Raw genomic sequence first — 24743 nt, forward strand, 5'->3', positions numbered from 1 at the left:
AGTGAATTTTTACCGCAAGTTTGACGCCGCATATATTGAAACCAACGCCATCCTCAGAATTCATTCCAAGTCGATAAGCGATGCAAATTGACTAGCTACAGTTCGTAGATTGCAACAACAACAACAATAATAATAATAATAATAATAATAATAATAATAATAATAATAATAATAATAATAATAATAATAATAATAATAATAATAATAATAATAATAATAATAATAATAATAATAATCCTATTCATGTCCACTGCAGGACGAAGGCTTCTCCCTGCGATCTCCAATTACCCCTGTCCTGCGCCAACCGACTTCAAATAGCACCAGCAAATTTCTTCATTTCCTCACTCCATCTAGTCTTCTGCCGTCCTCTACTGCACTTCCCTTCTCTTGGTACCCATTCTGTTACACTAATGGTCCAACGGTTATCTAGTCCGCGCATTACATGACCTGCCCAGCCCCATTTTGTTTTATTAATGTCTATTAAAATGTCGTCTATGCCCATTTGCTCTCTGATCCAAACTCGTCTCTTTCTGTCTCTTAAAGTTATGCCTAGCATTTTTCGTTCCATCGCTCTTTGCGCGGTCCTTAACTTGTTCTCAAGCTTCTTTGTCAGCCTCCAAATCTCTGCACTGCATGTCAGCACCGGTAAAATGCACTGATTGTATACTTTCCTTTTCAATGATAACGGTAAGCTCCGATTCAGGAGCTCACAATGTCTGTCCTATGCGATGCAACACATCTTTATTCTTCTGTGAATTTCCTTCTCATGGTCCGGGTTCCCTGTGATTAGTTGACCTAGATAACCACAGACTCGTACTCCTCTACAGACTCCAGAGGCTGACCTGCGATCTTGAAACATTCTTCCCTTGCCAGGTTATTTATCATTACTTTTGTCTTCTGCATAATAATCTTGAGTCCCACTCTTACACTTTCCTTGTTAAGGTGCTCAATCATTTGTTGTTACTCGTCTGCATTGTTGCTGAATAGAACAATGTCATCGGCAAACCGAAAGTGTTTGAGGTATTCGCCGTCGATCTTTACTCCTAAGCCTTCCCAGTTTAATAGCTTGAATACTTCTAAGCACGCAGTGAATAGCATTAGAGAGATTGTGTCTCCTTGTCTGACTCCTTTCTTTATAGGCATCTTCCTACTTTTCTTGTGTAGAATTAGGGTGGCTGTGGAATCTCTGTAGATATTTTCTATAGGGTATTTACGTAAGTGGTCTGTACTCCTTGATTATGCAATGCCTTTATGACTGCTGGTATCTCTACTGACTCAAATGCTTTTTTGTAATCTATGAAAGCCATATAAAGAGGTTTATTGTACTCTGTGCATTTCTCGATAATCTGGTTAATGACATGGATGTGATCCATTGTGGAGTAACCTTTCCTGAAGCCAACCTGCTCCCTTGGTTGACTGAATTCCAGTGTTGTCCTTATTCTGTCGGATATTATTTTGGTAAATATTTTATATAATACTGGGAGTAAGCTAATGGGCCTATAATTTTTTAGTTCTATAACGTCGCCCTTTTTGTGGATTAGTATAATGTTTGCATTCTTCAGGTTTTCTGGGACCCTTGCAGTTGATAGACACTTCGTATAGAGAGCCGCCAGTTTTCCTAGCATTATGTCCCCTCCATCTTTGATTAAATCGACTGTTATTCCATCCTCTCCTGCCACGTTTCCCCGTTTCATGCCTTGCAAGGCCTTTCTGACCTCATCTCTAGTTATAGGAGGAGTTTCTGTATACTGTTCATTATTGTTTTGAATAGAGCGCTCCTTAGTCGTCTGGGCACTGTAAAGGTCAGTATAGAATTCTTCCGCTGTATCTTCGAGATTGCCGACGATATTACCCTGCTTTTCTTTTAGCGCATACATCTTGGTTTGTCCTAAGCCTAGTTTCGTTCTTACTGATTTCAGGCTGCGTCCATTTTTTACGGCTTCTTCAGTCTTTCTCACGTTATAGTTTCGAATATCACTTATTTTCGCCTTGTTGATCAGTTTTGACAATTCCGCAAATTCTATATTATCTCTTGAGTTGGACACTTTCATTCTTTGTCGTTTCTTCATAATGTACCTTGTTACTTGGGAGAGCTTGCCTACTGGTTGCCTTGGTGCCTTACCTCCCACTTCAATCGCTGCCTCTGAAGCAAGCCTCGTTACGGTTTCATTCATTACCTCTATGTCATCATCATCATCTCTCTGTTCTAAGGCTGCATATTTGTTCGTAGATTACAATATGTTCTGTAAATTAATTAGTAAGAAACTCGAATAAGTGACATTTTGCTAATTAGTCAATTGCGGTTTTACTTTTCGTCGAAGCAATGTCCGCCTCATCAAGTAATTTAGTTCAAGGGCTAGAATTGTGCCGTTGGCCACAGTTGGTTTTTAAGCATTTGGTGCCGGTAAACATAAAATAAAAATAAAATAAAGAACTTGTACATGGCCTCGTCGCCATCAGCAAGATGGGTGTTTCCTCGTGTAGCCTAAAGGCTGCACGAGGCACCGCTCATCACGCCGATACAAAAATAGCAGGCGTATGTCAAAGCGATGCGTAGCCACAAGCGACGCAGTAAAGTTGCGGCGCATCGAGATAGATCAGGTGGTATTCGTAGGCACAATGAAAGGCCATGAGGATAGCAGCCGCGTGGTTCACTGAATGGTAATCTTATAACGCATTGTGAGGACCAAATTTGCGAAGTTTTCAGGCTGCGTCAGGCCTTTCGACTACACCACGGGCACACACTCGAATTACTGGTGGGCGGAGCGCGTAGCTTGCTCGGCACTTTCGTTGATACTGCAATGGCTCAGCTCGCAACCACTGAATTGGCGTTGTCCAGTTCAGCAGCGCTCGAAGTAACTGATTTCGAATTGACATTAAGAGGCGTGAGTGCAGTTGCCTTGGTCATGCAACTTGTGGCGCAGACAGCAGGTCATCTATTACAATAAAATGATGGGTGCAAAGGGAAGGGACGGAGTCGAGGGCGATAGAGGATTTGGTGGTCTGATGCGATTTCCATGGAGGCATCGGATGGCGATGGCTGATATGCAAGACTAGGGATGCAGATCACTGGCCTTCATTCTGCAGTTGGCATAAGTTCGGCTGATGATGAAGTAGAATTATACCAAGACTTTTGCTGATTTGCATAGACAAAATAAAGAACTGATAAGCGAATGCATGCATTAGACTTTGATAGGTCAACACTAGACTAATATGCAATGTAAACAGCTAATACAGGCTCATATTAGAATGGCGGTTCTAAACAAGTATTTACAGAAGAGAATAGCTACGTACGCACACACCGCAAACGTATCCGCTGATTAAAAAAAAGAAATAAAATGAACACGTCTAAATGACTCTATTTGGGCGGACCATAGTTTCACTTTCACCAATGCGCAATAACGGGTATCTTAGCATTGCGCATGTATTAGTACATGGGGAGTGTGCCGCTTCAAATTGCTGAGTGCAGTGTGGCGGCGCACATCCAGCAGTGTACACCAATCTACATTAAAGAACAGTGCGGTAAGTTTATCAGCCTCCACCGAGGGAGATGCTGAACTCGATGAAATGTTCAAACAATGATGTGCTTGAATAAGCTGTATAATTAAGCAGAAATAATTTTCTTAGGGGTCAGAGATGCAGTGGTGTGCCTTATAATCAGATCGTGGTTTTGGCACGTAAATCACCATAAATTAATTGCAAATTAAGGAATTCAGTCGATACCGTCGCTACCAGAAGATATGTTTTTTTTAACATATGGAACACGCAGACTCATACCATGCAGGGCACTGAGCAATGACCGCACGGCGTCTCTTTTTTTATTTAATATTATTTTTGTTATTTTATGCTGCTGCGTCTGGTGCGGTGATGTCACCGAGCACGCACCGCCAATTTTAGCCAAAACTGTGACTAAAATAAAGAGATTAACGAGTATTTGCCTCAATTTTGTGCGATTGAAAAATTTCAAGCATGCTCTTGTAGAAGAAAAATCGGCGAATGTAAAAAAAAAATAAACAGAAATGCCATATATACATGCAATCGATGTTTCGAAAGAACGAGAACAGTTGCGTTGCAGTGGCTTAAGCGGTCCACTAATATAACATTTGCAAATGGTGTCCTCATTGTCTGATTTCTTCTGTTTGCTTTCGTCACGTAGCTCACCTAACCGTAAAAAGGAGCGTTACTCGCACTGACACTTAGATACCTGAAAGGGGCAGTCCGCGCATATCGATTGTTCATATTAATGGCACTTTGTTGCAGGCAAAGAAAGCATCATTCTAAAGATAAAAAAAAATTTCCCGTTTGCACCGACCATGGTAGCAAGGTTTAGCGCTGCGCTTGAACTTCTTGGACAGCGTGCTAACTATACGCGGCTGCGACATGTTGGCGCAGCACGCAAGGCAACCCCTGCTGGGCAGAAGGAACAGAGCCCTTGCAGATACTAAGCATCTCACAACGATGGATGGATGGATGGATGTCATGAGTGTCCCCTTTGGAACGGGGCGGCGGGTTGCGCCACCAAGCTCTTCCTATTATGCTGCCTAATGTCCTACCTAGGTAAAAACAAAAAAAAGCAAAAAAACCCACAAAGAGCACCCACAACCAAATAATTTTCTGATCCCCTTTTGCGAACTTTGCTTTTGTACGTCTCCGTTTTTTTTTGTCGTTTCCCTACTTTTCGTCCACCAATCTTCCAATCGCCTGTTACTAATCTCTGTTGCGGACATGTTTACTTCTCCACTGCTCTCGCTGAACCCAAGGGCTCATAGTGAAATACTTTGCGCGCTTAATCGACAAGGACACAGTGAACGGGGACACACGAGCGCTTGTCGATTGTGCGCACAAAATATTGCACTATGAATTCGTACCAACTCGCCCAACTATCAGTTCTGCTGAAGAACCCAAGGGCTTCAAGGAGGCCACTGGTGCCTAAATCGACCACTGGGCAGACGTCTTTACAGTCTAATAAAACATGATCCATCGTTTCCCTAGCTTTACCGCAGGAAGCAGATGCTTCTTCTACCTTCTTATACCTCGCTTTATAGGTGCGTGTTATAAGGCATCCCAATCTCGCTTCGAAAAGTAATGAAGTTCCCTGTGAGTTATCATAAATTGTTTCTTTCCTGATTTCGTTTTTCCCTCTTAAGTTGTTACTCATGGCAGATTTTTTTTTCCATTGCTGCCACCCATGCGATTATTTGAGCCTTTCTCACTTGCCGCTTGACGTTCTTTGTTGCTGTGTTGCCCACCCTAAAGGCCGCATACTTGCTGGTAAGCTTCCTAGTTCTTTTCCTCCACTGTGAATCAATGTTTTTCCTGTACATATAACTGAACACTCTCCCAGCCCATTTACTTTCTTCCATATTCCTCGGTCGTTCTTCGTAATCAATTTTACTGTGAGCTTCCCTCACTTCAATACTAGTCCAGCCCATATCTCCCTGCACACTTCATTTGTAGCCTTCCCGTGAGCGCCCAATGCGAGGCTACCCACTGACCTTTGGTTCCCATCGAGTCTGATTGTACCCCTGATTTAAACCAAACGACCGCATTTCCAAAAGTAAGTCCTGGATCCATTACACCTTTCCACATACCTCGGAGCACCTCGTGCCTATAGTATCCCCATATCGCTCCGTGCTTCATTATGGCTGCATTTCTCTTCCCCTTCACTGTTATTGTTTCTTCCTGTGTGTCTATATATCTATTGCCTTCGTTTATCCATATACCAATGTATTTATATTCTGTTACTCGAGGTATTTCTTGGCCCTGAATCGCCACTCTGTGTCCACTGTTTTAATTGACTATCATAACACCTGATTTTCTAAAACTAAATTCCAAACCTAAATTGTTGCCTTCCTGTCCACAGATATTAGCCAGACGTTGCAAATCTCTTTGCTTGTTAGCTAGCAACACAATATCGTCCGCATAAAATAAACCTGGGAGTTGCTGCTATATTACTGTACCCGACTGTTTGTATGAGACATTAAACTCGATATTACTTCCTTCTAGCGCTCTCTCCGTCCTCACAATGTACATCATAACCAGCAGTGGGGATAAAAGGCAGCCCTGCCTCAGTCCCTTGTTGATATCAACTTTCTCCTCTCTTCTCATCCCTACCCATTCAGCGCAAACGCTCTTTTCTAGGTAAATCTCTCTCAAAAGCTGTAGACAATGGTCGCCCAAGCCTTCCCCTTCCAGAATATCCCACAAAATGTTGCAGTCTACGTTCTCATAAGCTCCTGTAATGTCTAAAAAGGCCGCATATGACGGTCTGCTTTCTACTTTTGATATTTCAATATACTGAGTAAGAACAAATAAGTTATCATCCAAATGCCTACCTATTCTGAATCCATTCTGAAGTTATCCCAAAAATGCCATTATTCTCTGCCCATACTTGCAGCTTTAATCTGATTGCCTGCATTGCTAGCCTGTATATTACTCATGTAATTGTCAACGATCTACATGAGTGAATTCCATCTTTCTCCCCCCTTACCTTTATAAATTAAACTCATTTTACTTTGTCGCCAACTGACTGGTATTCGTCCATCTTTTAAAGTTTTTTCCACTGTTTTCACCAGAGCCTCCTTCCTTACGTTTTGGTCCTAGTTCATTATTCAGCCTAACCGGAACCTCTTCTAGCCCTGTGGCTGTGCGCTTCGGAATTTTCTCTTCGGCTTTCTTCCAGTTGAAATTCGTCAGCACCAGCTCCTTTTCCACCTGGGTCTCTTTCATGTTCTTTTTTCTTCAAGTACAACCTCGTCATTGCCTTGGAAAGATTCGGCTGTTATTTTTCGGATGTAATTCCAGTTTGTTTCCATCATCGTATAGGATGTGTTGTTGTATTGTTGTTGACTTCCAGCCTAATAATTTTATGTGGTTCCCAAATATTCTAGGTGTGGCCTTCTTTTTCTCACCTATTTCTGACAACCAACGTTCACTTTCACCTTTTATGTTTGCTTGCACCAATATTTAAACCCTAGGATTTGGCTGGCTTAATGAGTGCGCCCCCCAGCGGGGTTGCAGGTGTTGCACCTCAATGACGCGCAAAATCAGACCGACGGTAAACGGTTGCCGTTAGTCATCGCCCAGCAAATTATTAAGTAACTTTCGCTTGACGTTGACTGACCAGACTAGAACAGCAGCTCAGCAAGAAAGCAGGCGTACATGCTTATTAGGTGCTTGCGCAAAAAGCTCATGCCAGCAGCGTAAGGCAGAGCGCTGTACCCGCCGTGGTTGCTTAGTTGCCGTGGTGTTGGGCTGCTAAGCTCGAGGTCGCGGGCTCGAATCCTGGCCACGGCGGCCGCATTCTGATGGGGGCGAAAAGCGAAAACACCCGTGCACTTAGCTTTAGGTGCACGTTAAAGAACTACAGGTTGTCGAAATTCCCGGAGTCCCCCACTACGGCGTGGCTCATAATCAGAAAGTGGTTTTGGCACGTAAAACCCCATAATTTTTTTAAGGAAGAGCGCTGCAGTAGTTCAGCCACCGAGGCGATTGAGCGTAGCGTTGACGGTTCGTTCGTCTACTTCACTTGGTCCTTTTTGCAACCAAACGCACTCCGAGACACTGCACACGTTCTAACCCTCCACGCGGACGTGACGCGCCTGCGCCGTAATCGGGAGGGTACGACAACGGTGGCTGGGGCGTCGACGGTGTGAGTGCGCCTCGAGCATCCGTATAATTGTTGTCGTAATAACATAAGCAGCCTTCACCGACTTTTTCTGCCTGAACTTATTCTCCGTGGCCAGCAGCAGCAGGCTGTCAACCCTACACCGGCACCTCCTCAACAACAAAGTACTCTGCCGTGCACACAACGTCGTCCTCGTGCGCAACAATATTGTCTGTTGTGCATGGACTCCGAAATACATGCTAGACAGCCGCACTCTCAGAGCCCTCGTGGCGTCCAAAATCTTGAAGATGTTACCAAAAGCCGTAGCGCAGTGCTTTCTTCGCCCCAAACGTTTCATTATGCATTCGACGCTGTTGTGTGCGCTATTTTCGTGCGATGGCACTAAGTTCTCAAGTGGTGCATACCCTTAAACAGCTTTTATGGTTCAGAGAGAGACGTCTATAACCGCCACTTAAGGAGTACAACGTTAACGATGGATCTTCAACATAAACCCCAGAAAATAGCAAACAGTGAGATTGAGTGAAACAGTGATTGAGCAAACATTGATTGAGTGAAACAGAAACCAAATTGCAAACGGATCGCTCGCAGCTATCGGGAAAAGTGCCTCGCGGATGAAATATGTATCCAAAAGGACCGGCGCCTTATTTCGTATCAAGTATGCATCCTAAACGTTAACAAATGTATTTAGCAGGAAAAGCGAGATACATATTTTAACTTTATCTCTCAAGTCTGGCTTATTAAAGAATCACGAGATTTTTCGGACTTTGTAAAGGCATGTTCTTCAAGCACTCAAACCATTGTCAAACTAGACTTGGGGACTTACTTCTGTTTCGCAAGTGAAACCTTGACCTACGCATTCTAAATTTCTAAATGTTACACCTGCATATATTCACCATGCTACCACAGGTCTCCATCAGACAGCCTGTGGAGGTCATTTCATCCGGTTAAGTTAACGCCAAGTGTGGAAGAGCCCGCTGGGGCCGCTTCAACACTGCGGGCTCCACTGCCGGGAAAGGATTCTGCAATCCATAGGCGTCTTCCGGGACGCGCAGCGCAATCCTTATACTTGCCAGGTATTTTAAGGCATGCTTAGCTACAATTTTCTTAGTAACTGAACTGATACAGGTAGCAGTATAATGTAGATATCATTTAATTCTTAATAGAGTCTACCAGCGTCATTACTAAAGAGTTACAAATATTTATTTGATAGTTTTTCTCCTAGTCCCCACGCTATTTGGATTTGGATGCCCTTCTCGAGCAAAAACAGATGCGTTGATATCTGTGAAACTGTAACAGTAGATGTCAATGTAAATGCAGATATAGCTGAGAAAAATTAGCCTTCGAAGTTTTCATAATTCCTACATAATGGCACTCATGTAAGAAAAAAAAGTTGTTTTTAGATATCTAGCTCTTAAGTGCAAAAACATTGCTGCTTGAATTTCGCTCTTGATATTTCATTCAATGAATAATTTATTCAGTAGCCGCCAACCAAGTTGTAATTTTCAGATCCATTTTTTCTCCTTTTAGGCTGCCGTCTTTCTCTCCTGGTTTCCTTTGTCATTTGCCTGTGGTTTTCTATCAGCAAAATGCATTCCCCAGTGGTCAGCCGCACTTAGTGTTGAATAGTGTCAAGCCAAGTTGATATTGCAAATGCCTTCGAAACATGAACTGCGTCTAATGTGGCTATTCTCTACGTCTGCAATCGAATGAAGTGATTTTTGGGCGGTCGCTCCCATACAGCATAGTTGACATCCACCTGGAGGTTCTGCATTAATTCCTGGAGGCATATTTTTATGAGGTCTGGTTGAGGTAGCTGCTGGTAAGCAGCCTTTATGGTCTCAAGAAAAGCATTGCCAAATACTGCTTGTGCTTGCAGGGCTTATTATGCAAAGTGTTGTAGTTGCGATTTGTTGAACGCACTCCAAGTGTCGGAGTCTTCTTCTTTGTGTTCTTTGCATGGCGTGGATCTGCTGCCTTGAAACCCATGCTTGAGAACCTGTTTATGTGTCCTTGGCACTTCCTAGATGGTGTTATTCATGCCAGAAAGTCGGCATGGAAATTTGAGAAACACCCGAGAAGTGTCATGAACCGCTAGATACAACGAAAAGCATGCACATGGTAAAGCACTCTGAATTAACATGCTGAAAGCTAACGCAAAGCTTTGATTTTTGCCAGAGGACTCGTTAAGAATCAACTAAGTTTAGAGAAATGTGCTGTTTTGGTTTTGGAATTGTTTTTAACCAGTACGAACTTGAATGACTTGAAACATTTAACAAACAGTGGGCGTGGCAGGTTCCCACTTGGCTCAGAAAACTAGTTATTTTAAGCACTAATTGAGTGCTCAGAAATTCTGGAGGCATAAAGTAACATTTGCAAATGAGCATGCAAGCCAGACAGCAACAAAACAAGAAATCGCAGTTTTAAATTATCTTTACCATATTGTGTGCCCTGCGAATAGTCATGCAAACTTTCCGTCGCGTCCATTAGCGAGACTAGAAAAAAATAAGCAAACTCTGAAAGGGCTCTTGCCCATCATCACAGCCACTTGACTACCTCAGCCAAATAGCCCAGGAAAGCAGAGAAACTCATTTTGATAACGATTCTTGCGTCCGTTGATGTGCCGGGAGAATTTCCATTTTAAAGCTGCATGCACCGACTGCCTGCAAGTACGAAAGCCGATGAACTGCGTGGTTAAGAGGTGGTATTGCACTACGCTAAACGGGCTGCAGGGACATATTGAAAAGTTCCTCTCTAACTATAAACAAAAACTAAGATAGCTTAGGTGTTCAAACACCAATAAGCAGATATACCGAATACACTTTAATTTGTACCGTTACTTGGGCCACCTCATTGCGCAAATTAAGGATGAACGCAGACCGAGATGGCTATTCAGGCGTATTTATCACTTTTTTTACGGAAAGTACGTACGTGATTGGCCCAAAAGCTTTTCACTGATGAGTACTCCTTTAGTGCAATCGACGTAAATAAATGTATTATCAAGATAAATTTGCTTTACTTATAAAACATTGCGAATTTGACGCATTTTCGACAAAATTATGAACGCTTAAAAGTTCCTCATTAGCTTAAGGTATCGTGAAGAAACAAGCGAGGTGCTTAGTAAGCATGCCAATGATCGCGTCTGCAATATGATACAAATTTTTCACTGCACCAATGCGAAGGGAAGCACGTACTTTTCAAACTGTGAATGTTGTGCTCCAGAACCTCGGTTACTCATTTTCCTCGTATACTTTTTGTATTGAGGAAGCTTTGGCGAGTTGATATTTAGATGACTTTGATATTGCATTAAGAAAATAAGGGACATGTACACAGGGAGAGAGCACTGTGCATTATGTACCGAAAAATCTTTTTCCATTCTTTTGGCCCTTCGTCATTGGCTAACAGGACGCCAGGCTTAGGTGGTGGTGGTGGTGGTGGTGGTGGTGGTGGTGGTGGTGGTGGTGGTGGTGGTGGTGGTGGTGGTGGTGGTGGTGGTGGTGGTGGTGGTGGTGGTGGTGGTGGTGGTGGTGGTGGTGGTGGTAGTGGTACTGGTGTTGCAGCAGGCGGAGTTAGCCTGGCATACATAGCCGGCAATTGTTCCGCCTGAGCCTCCTATGAGTGGCACTGTGTGTGTCACCAGGTGTCGAAGAGCCCCATACCTCGCATGAAGGCAACCAGCTGTCGTTGCGCCCTCTTCCTGATTGCCGCAGACCCTCCGGGGAAAACGATGTCTTCAAAAGTCCTGGGCGAAAGACCATTCTTTTGCAGGTTGTCGACCATCGCTTTCCCTTCTGTGTCGAACTCCGGGCATTTCCAAATGAAATGTTCGATATCGGCGATATCACTACAGCAGGCGCAAAACGGGGAAGCGCATCGTCCATTCTTAGATAACCAACCCGGGGTATACGCGGAGTCTGTTGCGATGCGGTACAACGCTGTTGCTGCTGCCCGAGTAAGTCCATGGGTCACACAGGCTGGGTGTGGAGTCTGGTGGATCACCCTAAAGTGAATGCGGATTGCATTCTTAGGGTTATGAAAAATCATTGACGCTCTTACTATTGGGACCCATGTCAGTTGCAGGTGTGCAAGAGCGTCTGCTTTTTCGTTTCCTTCAATTCCTACGTGGGATGGGATCCATTGGAATTTTACGTTAGATTCCTTGCTCATTAGAACTTTTATCTGTGTCAGTAGTTGCCTTGTAAACTTATCTCGAGGTAGGCGGCTGTACAATCGTTGTAACGATGATTTTGAGTCCGTCAGCATCACGACGTCACGTGCGGAATAACTATGTAGTTTTTGCAAGGCCGGGGTAATGGCGGCACTCTCTGCTGTTGTAGACAAAACTATGCGATAAAGTCGGCCAGACCATGACATATCAAGGGAGGGTATGCAGAATGCCTCTGCGCAGCTGCATGTCTGTGCACACACCGACCTGTCTGTGTACGCTTGTAGGTGGCTGTGCTCGGCGCTGTGCTCAGGTGGTCTAGCACAAGAAACTTTGCTTCGGCAGTTGGAATGGTGCGTTTCGCCGGTAGGTGGGGTACACTGAGCCTGCACATAGTGTCCGGAAAAGAATATGGTGGGTCGAGGCGACTCCGTTTAGGCCACTCCAGTCCTGAAAATCGAAAGGCGTTAAGCGCCGCGTGAAAATGGGAGCGAGTTCTTGCTCTTAGCCGCTGGAGAAGCGCCGCGCTAGCGGGGGACTCGCCCAGCCTTAAAAACTGCATCAGCAAGGCCTGAGATGCCGAAAGGCGGAGTGAAAGAGACTCCGTTTCATTATTAACCTTCTTGTTTGAAGTCGCCTGAGGAACTCCCATCGCCAAGCGAAGTCGCTTTCTGTGCATCGCCTCCAAGCGGTCGAATTGATTCGGTGATGGTGATATCAGTGGCAGCTGATAAAGAATGTGGCTTATTATCAGTGCATACTTCAATTTAAGCATAGACATAGGATTGTTTCCCCAACGTACACCTGCCATGCGACGAAGTGCGTTGACTCTTTGCACTGATGCAGCCACAACACTTTCAACTGCACGTCGCCATAGTAGCTTGCTGTCGATGGTGATGCCCAGGAATCGGATGCTAGTTGCATGGCGAATTGGATGGCCCCTAATATTCAGCGACAGGCGAGTTTCCTTGCGCCTCGTCCTCGGGAAAACCATGAAGGCAGATTTTTTCGCTGATAAAAATAGGCCAAGCGTCGATAAGGGATGATCGATGACGGAGATTGCACCTTAGGCTATCCGGGCTAAACGTTTGTGTTGGTACCCCGAGATCCAAATGCAGATTTCATCTGCGTAGATGGACATTTTAACAGCCGTCGACCTATCTTCAGTGCGTCTTGAAGGGTGATCATGGCAACGTTAAAAAGCAAGGGAGATAGGACACTTCCTTGTGGGACGCCGGCGGAAATGCGTCGCTTTTCGATCATTATGTTTCCGAACTTAACTTGAACATGTCGCTCTCTAAGAAATTTATGAACGAATCGAAGAGCATTTCCAGAAACACAAAGGGCTTGGAATCCGCTGATGATGCCAGTATGAAGCACACACTCATATGCTTTGGCAACGTCCATAAAGTTGGCGAATGCAGAAAGGTCGTCGTCGCGAAGGTGCTCGATGTGGCTTAGTAAGTCCAAGGCACTGTCCTGGGCACCCAACCGTGGGCGAAATCCGCCCATACACAATTGCAGTCTATTCTCTTGCTCAAGATACCACGTTAACCTCGTACATATTAGTCTTTCCATCCACTTTGATACGCCTGATGCTAGCGATACTGGCCGATATGAGGCAATGTTTGCAGGTTCTTTTCCAGAATCTAACGAAAACATTGTTGCGCCAAAAAAGGAAAATAAAGACTTGGGAAGGAAGAGTACGAAACGACAAAGTACGAAACATCGTACTTTGTCGTTTCTATGCAACTACCCTTCCTTTCCAGACTTGAGCACTGGCACCACCCATGCTGTCTTCCACGTTTCGGGGACCTCTCCTTTGCTCTAGACGTGATTAAATATGTCCAGGAGGGCTCCCCTTTGCTCGTACGGTAGATTTGTCATCATTTGATTGCTAATCAAGTCGGGACCCACAGCACAGCGTCTTCTTAATCTGCTAAGGGCCAAACCCAACTCACGAAAGGTGAATGGCGTATCCATCGCATAGAATGATTGAGATGGCAGAGGGTTCGCCATTCCTGCTGATCTGTCAGATGTGTATACATCTGCAAAATCTTCTGCAAGGATTGGTAAATCTTTTCCTTGCTTTAAAGCAAGTGCTTCGAATGGCTTGTGTGAGCGAATCTTTCCGGATAGGCTATTGATTACTCCCCACATCCTTGTTGAGTTGAGTTGAGTTGAGTTGAGTTTAATGGCACATAAGCAGCTTAGGCTATCATGCGCCAAACACCAGGTATGGATTCTTTAAATAAGTTGGGACACCTCAGTGAGTCCTTGTCGGGGCAAGAGCCCGGAGAGTCCCAACAAGTTAACTAAGGACCTCGGCCGTTCTGTAATATGTAGTTAAGCACTTTGCTAGGTTTTAAAGTTATATGAGAATTCCTGCTTCTTTTAAAAAGATAAAACACATGATACTTCATCAAGCGCATCTTCTCCTAAAATCAAAGCTGGGTGAAAAGGGATGTGTTCTTTGTAAAATATAGTAAAAACTCCTTCCTCAGTGGTTCAAGTTTTCTGCATGAAAATAGGATATGGTTTACTGTTAGTTCATCTCCACATAGTTCACCTTGGGGTTTGTCTTGCTTTGTTAGAATGAAGTTGTGTGTTAGGTGTGTTTGTCCTATGCGAAGAGGGCACAGAATCACTTCTTTGAAACGTTCCTGGTGTGTGCAAGATTTCCATTTGCCTAAAACGGGTTTTAACAGGTGTAATTTGTTGTTTACTTCATTGTTCCAAGCAGACTGCCATTTTTTCCTTAGTTTATAATGTATTAACTTCATGCAGTCGTTAGGAGGTATCCTTACTTTTGTGATTTCTTTGTGCCGGGCCTGTGTCGCGCATGCGTCTGCTCTCTCATTGCCACTAATTCCGACGTGGCTCGGAATCCAGCATGATTTAATGTTCAGTCCTTGTGTGGTGGCTTTTAATATATTGTGTATAATGTCTCCTAATAATGGTGTGGCTGCATTTCTGGCATGAAGAGCTGTGAGTGCACTTAGGGAGTCTGCGTATATGATACTATTTGCGATGTTCTCCTTTACTATTTTCTCTATTGCTATAGAAATGGCGTAACGTTCAGCAGTGAAAAGGGATGTGCACTGCGGAAGTCTTACTGTTTCTTCCCAGTTCCCTTGGACGAATGCACTTCCAACATGGTCATTTGGTTTCAAACCATCTGTATAAAAATCTGTGAAACTGCTGTATTTTTCTTCTAGTGCTAGAAATTCCCGAATAATGTGTTGTGGCGGAGTTTGTGCTTTACGGAACTGTATTAAAGTAAGATCGCAAGCTGTCGGAAAGATGAATAATGGGGGTAGTGGATTTTTTCTGTGGGTAATGCCAGGTTAAGTGTCCAATATGCCAAGATTCCGGCACATCTCTTCAAATCGCAGGAGCAGTAATCTTGTAGTTTGTGGTTTGTTATGGTTGTTCTGTAGTTGTGGTTTGGTATCTTTGTGATGAGAGTAAATGCCGACAAGCTCTCACAGAAAGCAGCCCATTGAACTCGTCTTAACCTTGTTGTGTGACGACGGATGACAGTGTTTATCCTGTTATATTCAGTTTTCACAGCATTTCCCTTTTTTCTCATTAGTTTCCGATCCGCTCTCTACTGCGCTGCGCACAGATTCTTTAGTTTCAACTCAGGATTAGGCAAATGACCTGGCAGTTTCAACACTGAATTAGCAACTCTCTTGCTCAGTAACAACCCTGCGAACAGCTCACCAGGGGATTCGTCTAGCGCTTCTCTGTATGTGTCCCAGCGTGTCACAGTACAGAATTGTCGACCAGCAGTATGAAACCCGATGATGTTTGTGAAGATTGGGAAACGGTCGCTACCCATCCTGTCTGGGGCCGTTGTCGATGATACCAAAACGTATGTAGAGTGTAACACGAGGTCTATGGCACTCCATGAATCCGGTGGCCTAAATAAAGTTGGTTTGCCATCGTTCGCCAGACATAAGTCAGCAACATCCGTGGCAGCTACAAGTTCTTTGCCGCGAAAATCTACAATCTTATCTCCCCGAAGGGCATGATGGGCCTTAATATCCCCACAGATTATTCTAGGCGAGGGGCAGCGAAGGCAAAGGTTCTATAGAAACGCCTTCATGCAGACCTGTCTTCGTGGACTTACATATACCGACACCACACTGAGTTTTCGGTTTCCTAGGCACACTTGCACAGCGGCGACTTCCAAGGAGATAAAACAAAGGTCTTGCACTGGTAAGGTGACGTCGGGTATTTCGCGCCTGATGTATGTGGGTATTTCGGGTATTTCGCGCCTGATGTATACCTTCATTTGCAAATGGCACTGCCATTTGCAAATGAAGGTATACGCGGATTGCCTTGCCTTGGTATACCCTGGGATCGTCCTTCCGTTTGTGAGACCAGATTCCGAGAGGGCTAGTATTGGTATAGGCATGTCTCGAAGGAAAATACTAAATTCGCACAAACGCTGTAGAATACCAGCGCAACTTCATTGCTTTATTAAGGGCACTTTTGAACGGCGGAATGGACCAGGTGGGCGAGAAATCATCATTAATGATGCTACCAAGAATATGCGGAAGTACAGCAGAGTATTACTGACTCAAGAGCCAGCACTACTTCCAGCATATCCTTCACCGAACTCGTAGGCATCTTCGCGACGTGTGCACGTAGTGCCGTGAACAAAACGCGTATCACATGCTGGCAGTTTTCCTGCTGAGTGCTTCCAACTGGTACTTGAGGTCGATTCACCGCGGCTGCATAGGTGTGCTTTTCGAACTCTTTGGAACATGTTCTCCAGCATCGTTAACCAGTTCCGTTGGCTCAGTAACTTCTTTTGACGCTGTGAGACGCGGGAAATTAGATGCGTGTTCTGCTTCCAAACCACTTAGTTTTGGCGCGCTGGACGTCTTCTTCTTGTTCGATGGTGCGTTTACATGCTTTGGACAAGACAAACATCTTATTCTTTCGCTGAGCGGCTGTCCTTGCGGCACATCGGCCGTAGCTAGCTGGGTGGTCGCCGCCGCAGTTTGCACCCATAAAATTGCCTTTAGTTGCACACGTCTTATAGTCATGAGGTCCCCCACAGCGATTGCATCTCTGCTCCCTACGACAGTATTTAGCTGCATGTCCGAAGCATTGGCCCTTGAAACAGGGTAGTGGTGTCTCCTCGTAATCGGCAAGCTCGTGTCTCGTAAAACCGATGTTCATCTTCTCCGGGCGCTCATAATTTGGAGCAAATGTGACAACAACAGAGCCAGTGTGCCTTGACTCCCATTCAGATGATGAGGTTTGGACCCGACGGATGATTTTTCTCGTATGGAACACTCCCTGAGGTCTCAGGTAGGTGAGCAGCTCTTCATCGGAGTACCATTTTGGGACTCCTCAAACAATGCACGTGTTTTCCATATAACTGTGGGGAACACGAGCAGATATGGCTATGCCACCGATATTCTTGGTCTCTAAAAGGACTTTAGCTTGCCCTTCTGTCTGTACATCCAATAGCAATGCTGCCTGCGCTGTGAAATGGCTCTTGACTGGGGCTCCACCGAGAATCGTTTCAATCTCAGAATATAGTAAAATAGGGTTCACTTGCCTTAAGTCAGCTCTTTCTGACGCTGCAGTGATTAGCACAGGAATGCCCACCGTCCTATTTTTACGATGGCGCACGATTCTGAAGCCAGTCTCGTCCATATCAAGGTCCGAAAGGTTCGGCTCGTCGTGGTTCCCAATGATTATTGACTCGTCCTCATATTCCCCAGTGTCTGGTCGCTTGCAGTCAGGCAGGCTTGTACAAACCAGCTGGCGTTTCTGACCCATTGCCACTCCGTGGAACGTCATGGCAGAGTGCTCGTTGCTGCCAGCTTGGGTCCTTCTAGCATGGGTGAGGTGGCGCAGCAACCCTTGGTCTGCGGTACCGAAAGCATCTTTTCGAGTAGTCTGAAGTCTTGACGCAGTTCCGACCACTAATATGATAAAAAAATTAATAAATGCCGGCAGAGCTACTTAGACAGGCAGCAGCAGCAGGAGCTTCCGACGCCAGGCTTACGTTATCGCCGGTTTCGGTCATTCTTTGCGGACGGTGATAAGAAGTGCGTAGAAATATCTGTGAAGAATCCTTACAAAATACGGTTCCTGGGGCGCTATGTAGTGAAACTATTTCAAACTGTTTTTATTCCATTTCTGCCACCATAGCCCTTCACGATTGGCCAAAGCTTTTTCGGTGCTAACCCAGCTTCGCGTGTCAGTACGCGACGTCATGAAAACCGCGATAACTCTCCATACCATACGGCGTCTGCACTGTGATTATGCATGATTAGACCGAACAAAAGAAAAATAATAATTTCTGATTCCACACATTTTCCCTATTAGCCGTCTGCTATTAGTCAAAAGTTTTTGGGCGGCGCCCACTTCGCCTTTCTGTCACGCGACTTCCCAACACCTCGAAAGCTCGCCACGTGAAATTGACGTGTACGCATTAAAGATGTATTAATATGCCAAACAAAACTAAACTTATTTCGGAATAGCTGGAGACTGCCCCATTCCAAAGGGAATAGAAGACGTCTGCCTGCCGATCACTCTGGCACTGGCTGCTCGGAGATGCTGGGGAGAACGCATATATTAGCGCTTATTAAACATTTTTACGTGGCAGTGTAACGTCGTCAACCTTAGACTTCTGTCAACCAAAGGACCAGGCAGGATTCCGTAAAGGCTACTCAACAATAGACCATATTCACACTATCAATCAGGTGATAGAGAAATGTGCGGAATATAACCAGACCTTATATGTAGCTTTCATTAATTACGAGAAAGCGTTTGATTCAGTCGAAACCTCAGCAGTCATGGAGGCATTACGGAATCAGGGTGTAGACGAGCCGTATGTAAAAATACTGGAAGATATCTATAGCGGCTTCACAGCCACCGTAGTCCTCCACAAAGAAAGCAACAAAATCCCAATAAAGAAAGGCGTCAGACAGGGAGATACGATCTCTCCAATGCTATTCACAGCATGTTTACAGGAGGTATTCAGAGACCTTGAGTGGGAAGAATGGGGGATAAAAGTTGATGGAGAATACCTTAGCAACTTGCGATTCGCTGATGATATTGCCTTGCTTAGTAACTCAGGAGACCAATTGCAATGCATGCTCACTGACCTGGAGAGGCAGAGCAGAAGGGTGGGTCTGAAAATTAATCTGCAGAAAACTAAAGTAATGTTTAACAGTCTCGGAAGAGAACAGCAATTTACTGTAGGTAGCGAGGCACTGGAAGTGTTAAGGGAATACATCTACTTAGGGCAGTGTTTGATCCGCACCGATGGCACCGGCTGTTGGAATCTCAGCGCGGCCACCAGTTGTTGCAAATGGGTCGCAAGCCCCAAGGGTAGCGTTGGCCTGGCGGCCTGGGGCACACTGGAAGCATCCGAAGGTCCCAGCAAAGCATGAGGCGACTGCTAACAGAACAACTTGTTTATTCTAGCATCGCAAAGAGCGGGCGGTCAGGTCGACCGAAGTAGAGAGACGGGAGAGCACGTTACTCAACAGAAGAAATCGGAGCCTCTCTCCTGGCGTCCGGGGGCAGCTGCTCTTATACTCTCGGAGTTGAGAGCAAGAGGGAAGGTCATGGGACGACACCACGTGACAGCGGCGACGGACGGACTGATAGACACGTTGGGACAAGGAGGTGACGCATCAGCCGGGCCGGCGCCGGACAGACCTCCTCGCTTCACACTGGGGGAGCTCCTCTCCCCGGCTGCCGCGCTTTGACAAGCGTGGGCACACACACACACACGCACACACAAAGACACGTGGCACTGATCATGCCGGGACGCGCTCGGCGGGGCGCGCTCGCGGCCGCTCCGAACGGGCCAAAATGTCCGCCGCTTGGAACGAAGCTCCGGCGTACGTTGCATCCGCGCTGGCTTTACCGCGCGTCGTAGGCGAAACGTAACAGCAGGTAGTGACCACGGATCCGGATCATCAGACAGAAATAATCAGAAGAATAAGAATTGGCTGGGGTGCGTTTGGCAGGCATTCACAAATCATGAACAGCAGGTTGCCACTATCCCTCAAGAGAAAACTGTATAACAGCTGTGTTTTACCAGTACTCACGTATGGGGCAGAAACCTGGAGGCTGACGAAAAGGGTTCTGCTTAAATTGAGGACGACGCAACGAGCTATGGAAAGAAGAATGATGGGTGTAACGTTAATGGATAAGAAAAGAGCAGATTGGGTGAGGGAACAAACGCGGGTTAATGACATCTTAGTTAAATCAAGAAAAAGAAATGGGCATGGGCTGGAGATGTAATGAGGACTGAAGATAACCGATGATCATTAAGGGTTACGGACTGGCTTCCAAGGGAAGGGAAGCGTAGCAGGGGGTGGCAGAAAGTGATTAATGCAGCCTTGTCCGCATTTCGACCAGTGAACATAACCACCCTTCCGGGTTACATGTCAAAACTAGGGTACTCGGGTGCACTCGATCCCCAGGCGATACACCCTGAACACTATCGGGCGCCGGGTTCGGGAGCGCCTGTACCCATAATTTCTTTTCCCCATTTGCGGTGGGTGCCGGCGGCGGGTTTCGAACGGCCCACCTACCGCTGCCATGGTGGGCGGCCTGTACACTAGGCCACAACTGCGGTACGGCAGAAAGTTAGGAAGGCGGATGAGATTAAGAAGTTTGCAGGGACGACATGGCCACAATTAGTACATGACCGGGGTAGTTGGAGAAGTATGGGGGAGGCCTTTGCCCTGCAGTGGGCAGGCAGTGGGCGTAACCGGGCTTATGATGATGTAACGTTGTTGAGCAATTTCAGCACGTATACGACATCACTCTTCCAAAATTTTTTTTGCCAAGGAACCGTTTTAGCAACACTTTTAACTTCCCGTTGCACGTGGCCGCGATTTTCGAGCAGCCACCGCAAGCTAAGGCAAAGCAGGCCATTCCCAGACGCAGGCACCACTTTTTTCATCCACTTGTATACTTTCACTGCACTCCCTCGACCCTACCGAAATCGTATCCCTTTGTGCGTGCTCTTCGCCTATTGCTAGTCAATCATAAAAGAAAAACCTGTCTAAATAGGCAATGCTATTCGCTTTCAAATCAATGAAAAGTGACCTTCTATAAACTAGGAAAGCGTTTGATTGGGTTTGAACTGATTTGAATAGTTGTACGTTATGTGGCACGTAGCTTCCAACTGAGTTAAAAAACCTGCGAAGTTTTCTTTTTTTTTTCTTCAAGGAAGCCATATATCTTGTGAACTTTGCAGCCTCATCCTGCATTCAAATTCAAATTTACGTTCTACGAATCTGCTTTCAGCCTTCTGGATTTCCGTAGAACTCGTTTGGCTAAACTTTTCATTTCAGCTGGAACAACTTGTACGTTATATTTTATCTTGCGTGTAGAAAGGACCGTGGAAATATGCAACGCTACCATTGGAGTTTTACGGATATTATTCTGGAACTTCTTTTGCAACCAGTGAGAGTGAAAGAAAGCGCAAAGGGAAGTTGAAGAGACGAAAGATGTGCGTTTTTCTGGATGCGCTGCCACCGTAAGTAACGTAAGCGGCAAGACGCTGCTGGAAAACAAACCGTCGAATCAATCTTATTGAATATGAAAACGTTTACAGGAAATACGCTCAATAGATGCGTCCGTTCATGTAACTGGGTGTCTGTGACTGGAGATATAAATGCGGTTGTCTTCAAACGAGGATCTTGTTCGTACTCTCTTGTTCCTGTGGTGTAAGAATATATAGAGGTTGGATAATGTTCAACAAAAAGTCGAGCCCCTGGGGTTTCCTTCTTTTCTCGTTCACACACATGCACACGCACGTGCACATGCGCATACACATATGCTACGTCATTAGGCGGCCATCAGCAGCAAGGAAAACTTCAACGACAATTTCTTTAATTGCCTAAAACGCACTCATCATCTTTATTTGCGTGTGCCATATGCTCAGACCAGGATGCGGAGAATATCGCTACGTCGTCTAAATACGGTAAAGCGAATTCTTGCTGTCCCCGCAACACTTTATCCATGAGGCTTGAAAAACAGTATGGCGCGTTCTTCAAACCAAAACTCAACACTTTAGGACGGAATGTTCCCATTGGTGAAATGAACGCCGCATACCTACTAGCCTCTTCTGTAAGTGGAACCTGCCAATAACCCCTGACAAGATCTAGGGTGGAAATAAACTGAGCGCTACTAACTTTCTCAAGGCGCTCCTCGATGTTAGGGATCGGATAAATTTGATCTTTAGTTATGGAATTTAGCCTGCGGTAGTCGACACAAGGACGAGGTTCCTTGCCCGGTACCTCAACTAAAATCAAAGGGGAGGTATAATCACTCTCACCCGCCTCAATAACACCGAGCTGTAGCATCTTCTTACCTCAGCCTCCATAATATCATGCTGGCGGGGTGACACCCGGTACGCCTTGGATCGTACTGGCTCTGGGGAGGTAAGTTCTATATCATGGGTAAGGACAGAAGTCCTACCAGGCCTCTCAGAGAACTGACCTTGAAACTCTTGTAAGAGCTGGCGCAGTTCGGTTTTCTGCTCAGGCGACAGCGGTGCTTTACTGATTAAGTCACTAATGACTTGATCGGTGTCTTCCCTGTTCGTCACTGAGCCTAGTCCCGGAAGCTCGACCGGAAGCTCTTCGGGAGCGTTTACCATCATACACACTACTGCTTCCCGTTGCTTATAGGGTTGGAGCAGATTACAGTGGTAAACTTGCTGTGCTTTCCGTTTTCCTGGCAGACTCACCACGTAGTTAACGTCCGACAGTTTTTGAACAATTTGTGCTGGGCCCTCCCACTGCACGTCGAGTTTGTTTTTTAGCGATGTGCGCAATATCATGACCTCATCGCCCACCTCAAAACGACGGGCCCGGGCTGTCCGATCATAATAAACTTTGGCCTTCTGCTGGGCCTTTGCCATTGCTTCACCTGACAACTCCTGTGCCCTTCTTAAGCGTTCGAGGAGCTTAAGCACGTACTCCACCACGACTGGGTCGTCGCCCCTGCCTTCCCACGATTCTCGAAGCATGCGAAGCGGAGACCGAAGCGAGCGACCGTACACCAGCTCAGCTGGCGAAAACCCCGTAGCCGCATGCGGCGCGGTCCGTAATGCAAACATCGCCCCGGGCAGACACAGCTCCCAGTCAGTTTGATGTTCAAAACACAATGCTCTCAACACGCGCTTCATGACGGAGTGGAGCTTCTCAACGGAATTCGACTGGGGGTGGTGCACTGAGCTGTGTAGCAGCTTTACCCCGCACCTTTCGAGAAAGGCCGTCGTCAAAGCGCTAGTAAACACTGTGCCCTGATCTGATTGGATTTCCGCAGGAAAACCAACTCGCGCAAATATGGACAGTAGTGCATTGACTATCTCAACTGAGCTGAGTTCTTTAAGCGGCACTGCTTCAGGGAACTTTGTCGCTGGGCAGATCACAGTCAAAATGTGTCTGTACCCCGTGGCTGTTACCGGCAGAGGTCCCACTGTATCAATAACGAGCCGTCTAAAAGGCTCCGTAATGATAGGTACCAACTTCAACGGCGCCCTCGATTTGTCCCCTGGTTTGCCCACCCGCTGACAGGTGTCGCATGTCTTCACAAAGTGGTCTGCGTCCCGAAAACACCCTGGCCAATAGTACTCTTGCAAGAGACGGTCCTTAGTTTTCTTAACTCCTAGGTGTCCGGACCACGAACCCCCATGCGACAAGCGCAACAGATCCTGACGATAGCACTGAGGCACGATCAGCTGATTGAACTCCACTCCCCTGCGGTCTACATACTTCCGGTACAGGACCCCACCTCTTTCCACAAAGCGAGCATTTTTCTTGGCGATACCTTCCTTGACAATGCAGCGTATGTTTTCTAGGCTGCCATCCTTCTTTTGCTCGGCTATCAAAGCCGACCGGCTGACTTTTAGCAACCTATTAAGTCCGTCTGACGTAGGCGCGATGAGCAAATCTGCAGATAGCTCTTCTAACTTTCCCGCATCGGGAATTTCCTCTCCAGTATCTGGTGCCTTTAACGCTACAGGCTCAATTTTATTCAGTTCGGGCGTGCTCTGAATATCACCTTGCTGCGCCTCTGACCCTTTCTCATCGTTCGACAACGTCGGCCCCGCAACTACCGCCTTTGCAGCGAGCTCCCGAACCTTCGATCTGGTTAAGGCCTGAACGCTAGCCTCACCAAACAAAAGCCCCTTCTCGCGCAGGAGGTGATCGGACCTGTTCGAAAATAGGTACGGGTACTGGGGGGGCAGCATAGATGACACTGCCGCCTCCGTCTCAAGTGCTCCGAAAGGTCCTTCAATAAGCACTTTTGCTACGGGCAGACACACGCTATGAGCTTCCACGGCTTGCTTGATCCATGCGCACTCGCCCGTGAACATATCGGGTTCTACGTAAGAGGGGTGAACCACATCCATCGTAGCTGCGGAATCGCGAAGCACTCGGCACTCTTTCCCGTTCACGAGGAGGTCTCGCATGTAAGGCTCGAGAAGCTTCATGTTCTCGTCAGTGCTGCATAACGACAAAAACACGACTTTTGCTTTTGTTTCCGGACATTGCGCCGAAAAGTGACCCGGCTTCTGGCACGTATAACACACGCGCGCTTGCCTCGTCTCGAACCGCTTTCTGCGTTCGGCTTCGGCTGCCGCCGTCTCCTTACGTTCGGTCGGACTGCTTTCACTCGCATCCGCAGTACGTGTGTCCCCCTTTGCTCTCATGGGCGTGAACTTCGGCCTCTCGAACTTAGAGCCAAATTCACCCTTTTGACCGTCCTTAGCTCCGCGAGCCCGACGCGTCACAAACTCTTCGGCTAGCTCAGCGGCTCTAGCCACCGTACTAACGTCTGGCCTATCCAAGACCCAGTACCGCACGTTCTCAGGTAACCGACTATAAAACTGTTCTAGCCCGAAACACTGCAGAACTTTCTCGTGGTCACCAAACGCTTTCTCTT

This window comes from Dermacentor albipictus, chromosome 1, assembly GCF_038994185.2.
Source record: "Dermacentor albipictus isolate Rhodes 1998 colony chromosome 1, USDA_Dalb.pri_finalv2, whole genome shotgun sequence".
Taxonomy (NCBI): domain Eukaryota; kingdom Metazoa; phylum Arthropoda; class Arachnida; order Ixodida; family Ixodidae; genus Dermacentor; species Dermacentor albipictus.